We start from the raw sequence: 6,455 nt of genomic DNA, 5'->3' as shown, positions 1-6,455 counted from the left end.
GTTGCATCACCAACTGCTTGAATTTTGATCGTTGGTGATTTGGTAAGGGTAACCAAGAAGAAAATCCATTATGTTGTTATCGTAGTCATACCATAACATTCCCTTTAAAGTTCTTTTTTGATATATAATCGCGTTAATGATAATTGTTAATGTAAAATACTTTGTGAATCTACATCAGAAGAATGTAATAACCTCGCACATGAGAACAGTTTTATTAGTCCAAAGGTCTCATTTTGCTCACTGCTAAGATGACACTACTAAATGTTTGTAAATAATGTATAAAAAAATATATTAAAGTACATGTACACATTATTATAAACTAAATGTTAAGTTAAATATGTTGGTATGTATATGTGATACAAATCAGACGGGTAATTGTTATACATACAATGTTTTGTTACGTGATCAGTAAAATATGATTAATTCATGAATATGATATAAGTTAAGTAAATGTTGAAATTAACCTTTAATTCCACTATTTCCCACCAGGTTACCTTTTTACTTTCCCCTCCTCATTTTTTCATCCTCAATTAGTATATTTTCCCTTGAATTTTCTAATCACATCTTCAACTATCATGAATACTAATTGTAAAACCTAATGAAGATGGATGGTATGATTATCGAACTACTTTTATACTCTTGCTATAACATGTAGGCGTAAAATCACTAATGCTGCTACTGCTGCTACTGCTACTACACTGACAGCAACTACTACTACGATGATGACAACGACGACTACTACTAATACTACTATTACTACAACTACTAATGCTGCTGCTGCTCCTACTACTATACTACAACGACAGCAACTACTACGACGATGTTGACGACTACTGCTAATACTATAACTAATACTGCTGATGCTGCTGCTGCTACTACTACTTCTTCTTCTACTATACTACTAGTTCTGCTGATGCTGTTGCTGCTCTATTAGTATTACTTTTCTACGCCAACTTTTCTATTACCGATATTACTAGAATACTGTCTACAACACTGCTTACTATTTTTACTGCTATTGTTACTACTACTTCTTCTACTACTACTATTATTACTACTTCTTCTACTACTAAGACTTCTATTACTAATCATGTTACAACTTATATTACTATTACTACTGCTATTACTACTACTACTATTACTACTACTACTACTACTACTTTTATTAATACAAATATTATTACTCTACTTCTACTATTCTACTTACTGCTATTACGAAGCTACTTCTATAACTTTACTAGCTACTACTATTCACAACAACTACTATTACTAATAACAATAATAATATATACTACATGTATATTCTACTACTTCTACTACTACAATGAACACGGCGACGATATATATTACTTCATCTACTTATACGTACTACTGCTACACCAGTGCTGCTGCTGTCGCTGCTACTACTACTGTTGTTGTTTTTTACTTCTACTTTTACTCTATACCGTACTACTATTACTACTACGAATACTACGCATACTACTATCAATACTAATTATACGTACACTACTACTGCCCCTACTCTCAGAATACTACTTTCTTTCCTCCTACAATATTCGTCATAATGTATGCACAATGATGTCTGAAAGTTATCAAGGGTAATGTTATTGTCTCGTTGCCTTGGCATCGCTTTCACAGTTACCTACCCAATTATAATATTTGTGAACTTTCAAATGTGTTCAAACATTCATCAGAACCTCGAGCACAAGTTCAATTTGTACAATATCCATAATTAATCATTTTGCAGTCACTTTCATGCAAATGTATCAAATATTTTGTCTCACTTCATAGTAAACGAGTTTCTTCTGTGTGTTGCGTAATGTGCGTGGTGAAAATGGGGGAAAGGGGGAAAGAGACAAGGAAAGAAAATGAAAGGGGGAGGCATTTCGGACGAGAAGAGATTATAGGACACCTCCTCCCGTACACTCCCGCTGTCGCTCTTGTCCACAAATGTAAAATACAATGTTAGAGGAATAAGTTTATTTTTCCCCATGAATGTATAAGAGTAGATGCGTCAAGTATGCTTGATCTAAATGTATGCAAAATACATGTATGTGTATAATGTGTTTCAGTGTCTTGTTGTGTAAGAACTAGTATCATTAAACATACAAGTGCCAAAAACTCCCTCTGTTTTTATTGTTCAAGTTATTTCATCCAGAATGGTAAAATGGGTTGTCATGTATACTTATTCATTCTCATATTATCCATGCGCTCTTTTGGGGGGAGATAGTCTCTACCAGTAACTAAAATATAGAGAATTTACTTTTTCACACTGAAGATAAAGAATATAAACCTGGAGCCTCCCTGATAAAGCATAATCACCTTCTGAATAGTTATAATAATAATAATAATAATAACAATAACAGGTTCATTTAAATAACGCAGATACTATATAAAAGTACATGTACTCTACTGTGCTTAATAAAAAGTATTAGCCCGGCTATTGCTGAGCCGTCATAAGGCGGTAAAGCATTCAAGGAATTTCTTCCTACTGGGTACCCTTAATTCAACAGTAGAGTGGCAAATGTAGATTAATGTCTTGCCAAATGACATTAAGAGGACCATTTATTACAAAATGTAGTTGTAATGGCTTTGGTTAATTGGTGATACATGTAGTCAATTGTGTTCGTGGTAATGATGACATTAACAGTGGTTGTAATGGTGGGGAAGGTGCCCATGTTAATGATGGCAGTTATAGCAGCAGTAATCATGGGATGTTCAAAAGTAGACATGGTTTTAGGAGGTTGTCGTAATGGTGATATGGTTGCGTTTGTGATGGGTGACCATTAGATTTGATTGTGAGGTTAGTTGTACGACAAATGTTCTGGCAATATCCTTTAAAAGGGCTTTAAAAGTACAGGATTAGGGTTGCAATTGGTTATAACGTTAGATTTAGAGTTAGGGTACCGAAGCTGTGACATCATACACATCTATTTTTTGAATTTCTCAATTTTTCTTCATTTTCTAAAAGAGAGTAAAAAAATAATGTCCAAATGTCGAAAATTAATTGAATAGGCCTATGTTAAGTATTGGCTGATCTATGACCATCTGAATAAATTGATTTCCTATAGGAACTCAGTGTTATTTTGCTCTGGTTCATAACATTGCGAACCAGAGCAAAATAACACTGAGCTCCTTTAGGAAATCTATTTATTCAGATTGTCATATCTCAGCCAATACTGCACATATTCAATTGGTTTTCGACATTTGGACATTATTTTGTATGCTCCTTCGTAAAATGAAGAAAAATTGAGAAATTCAAAAAATAGATTTGTGATGACGTCACACTTCACCACTCTATACGTTCGGTCTAGGGTTGAAGTCGGAAGTTGGTTTGTGTAGGAAATTATTGCAGAGCAAGAGTTGCGGAAGCCGAGTGTTGTATATAGAATCATGTGGTTGAGGTGGTTGAGGTGATTAGAGGTGGTAGGAGATAAGGTAATGGTTGAGATAACAAAAACAAATTGCAAGGAGAACAAAAGTTAGTAAATGTATAATGCCATTTAATGAGTATTTCTTAGCCATTATACATCTCATTCCTGTCCAATCAATTTTCTTCAAAAATATTTTAAGTTGACGGGTGAAGCCTTTTACAAGATTTCATCATTATCAAAATCATTGATAATGCATATACACTGTATAATCAAAATTTTAAATAGGCAAAAAAAAAAAATATGAAGACATTAATGATAAAATAAAAAATAAAAAATACTACAACATATTTATATTTACCTGTTGTAGCAAATGTAGCATAATACAGGCATATCTCAATGACCAGTAGCTTTGCAAACTATTTGTGAATGAAAATTATGTGAAGTCTTATTTCCTATTCAACCATCTCCAATAAATGGTTCAAACTACAGATTAAAATTTGTGACATAAATTACATTCTCATTGAAAAAATAATGATGATGACAACGACCTTTTAAGTGTTAAACAAAGCAGCAACATATTATGTTATTGTGTAGAACAGAATAATGAAATAGTCATCACTGAAGATTCTGAGAGAAAATCACAAATTCCAATACATTTTTGACAGGGGCATGCAAAATTTTGCTAATAAGTACAAAAAGGCAACTAACTTCATTATCTCTTCACAGCCTCCCATCTTTAAAGGGAAAGTCCACCCCCAAAATAAGTTTGTTTCGATAGAGGCAGAATAATAAGAAAATCAGGTAAGTGAAAGTTTGAGCAAATTCTGAATGAAAATAAGAAAGTTATGAATTATTGAAGTTGTGATCAATTAAATACAAATTGGCAACTCTGTGACTTATCATACGAGCTCTCCTTCATTTGCTTTGTGCATAATATTCCATAAAATCATGTTTTCTTCGTTATTGATGACGGAATATATATTTGTTCCTTGCAGGGGGAGTATAGAAACATATTTGCAATTATTATATTTAGGGTGCATGTATGGTTGAAATTTTTCTTGAGGGAAAATGAAAATTTTAGATTTTTTTAGTACTGAGCAAATGGAAGTTGAGCTCGCATGATACGTCATAGAGTTGCCAATTTGTGTTTGATTGATCACAACTTCAAAAATCCTAACTTCCTTATTTGTAATCGGAATTTGCTCAAACTTTCACTGACTTGTTTCTCTCATTTTTCTACTCCTATTAAAACTAACTTAATTTCAGGGTGGACTTTCCCTTTAACATTTTTTAAATAATATTCATCTTCTTAAAGACTAATTTTCAACGAAATTCTTTGCCGTTTGGATTTTTAGATGGTGTTGCATATCACACCTTCTCTTGACACATTCCTTCTTCTAAAGATTGTGGTCAATCAGGTTTATAACTACATGTAATGATTTACAACTGGTATCTTATAATTATCATACACTTCAGCTATCAGCCTAACGAAGTCAAGGTCTAAGGGGTCCAGTGACGTACTGCAAAGCTGCAGATATTGCACAAAGTAATGATGGTACTGGATAGCAAATAGATGTGGTTTGTCAAGTTAAAAGATGATTCGACTGAAGTAGGGCAAAGCTGCCTGATGTAGTCAAATTTAAGATTAATACAGACTAAACAAAATAAAAATAGATAAAATTTAAAAAACAGGGCCCTGTTTAAAAAAACTTGTTATCAATAAATTCTAAAATTCTATGGCGAATTTGCTATCGGTTATTGGAACTTGCTACTGGTAACAAGTTTTATGAAACATTGTCCAGTTGTTGCGTGGCACATATGAGCAGCGCATCTCTAAGTGGAAATATCAATAATCATAAATAACATGGTAAAACCCATCAAGGTAACATGCACATTTATTTGAGGATGAATAAGAATTGAGCAGCACAAAATCCATTTCAGATCATTGTTTGGCACCTTCAAAAAATATGTACATGAGCATGATAATCAACCAATTTCTTTCATTATTGTCTTCATAGAAAGAGTACCAGATTATGAGAAAACAAGTGACTTTACGTCATATCAAACATACTTATTAGTTTGCGAATACATTGAAAGTGCGACAAGAATGGCAAATCGAGTCTTGACAATAATACACTGGAATTTACAAACTGAAACTATGAATTTCTAAAATGATTTTCCCAAAATAAAGTAGGCCTATATAGTTACATCATTCTTTCCATTATACTACAACCGGCTTCTAGTACAGCTACATGCTTATGTCTATTTTCCAACTTTCTAGCATAAACAGATAATAGTTATATAGAGAGGGTGGGAGGTTAGGTCCTTAGAAATGTTCACATTAAATATCACTTACTGCTTTAAATTTTAAAGGCATACATGTAACATGAAACTATATCTACTAATAATGAAATGAATGTTTACATAGCTTACAAGCGACAAAAAAAGGCTTTTCTACTGAAAGTGAATACCTAATATTGAAGTGTCAAGGAATGTAGATTCTAGATAATACTTACAAAAGAAATGGTAAATAATAAAATACCCAGCTTATAAATCATATATGATAAATTGCAGTCACATTGTATTCAAGGCCTTTAATAAATGGACACCTATAGAATGTTATAACAAATAAGGGGTGGGGGACACTATATATTCAGTGTCCACAAATGTATTTGAGTTGCTATTTCAAAGAGCAAGGTAATTAATTTCAATACATGAATACATTCTTGCAATGAATTAAGGTGTCCTTGAATAAATAACATGCATGCTTTTGGCTCCAAAAAAGAATGATGATTTCTGACGATACCTTCTAAAGTATGCTACATTTAAATGCTGCGAGAAATAAAACTAATCTTGAATATATAAATGCTTCTGGTTACACAGTAGACAGGACCAAGTGGTTTCTAAAAGGAAGCCCAAGAATTGATAACTTTGAATAAACTGTTAAAAGAACAGAGCCTTTAGAAATAAATATCTAACAAGAAATACTTGAAATGTTCAAAGCTGAACTGAATGAGAAGGAAAGTAAACATATGACAAAATTAATTAACATTAAATTTAACTTAATTAACAATAAAAACCATT

The sequence above is a fragment of the Strongylocentrotus purpuratus genome, unplaced genomic scaffold (assembly GCF_000002235.5).
Source record: "Strongylocentrotus purpuratus isolate Spur 01 unplaced genomic scaffold, Spur_5.0 spur5_scaffold_15, whole genome shotgun sequence".
Lineage (NCBI taxonomy): Eukaryota > Metazoa > Echinodermata > Echinoidea > Camarodonta > Strongylocentrotidae > Strongylocentrotus > Strongylocentrotus purpuratus.
The sequence above is the reverse complement of the archived record's forward strand: the minus strand, read 5'-3'. Positions refer to the sequence as shown.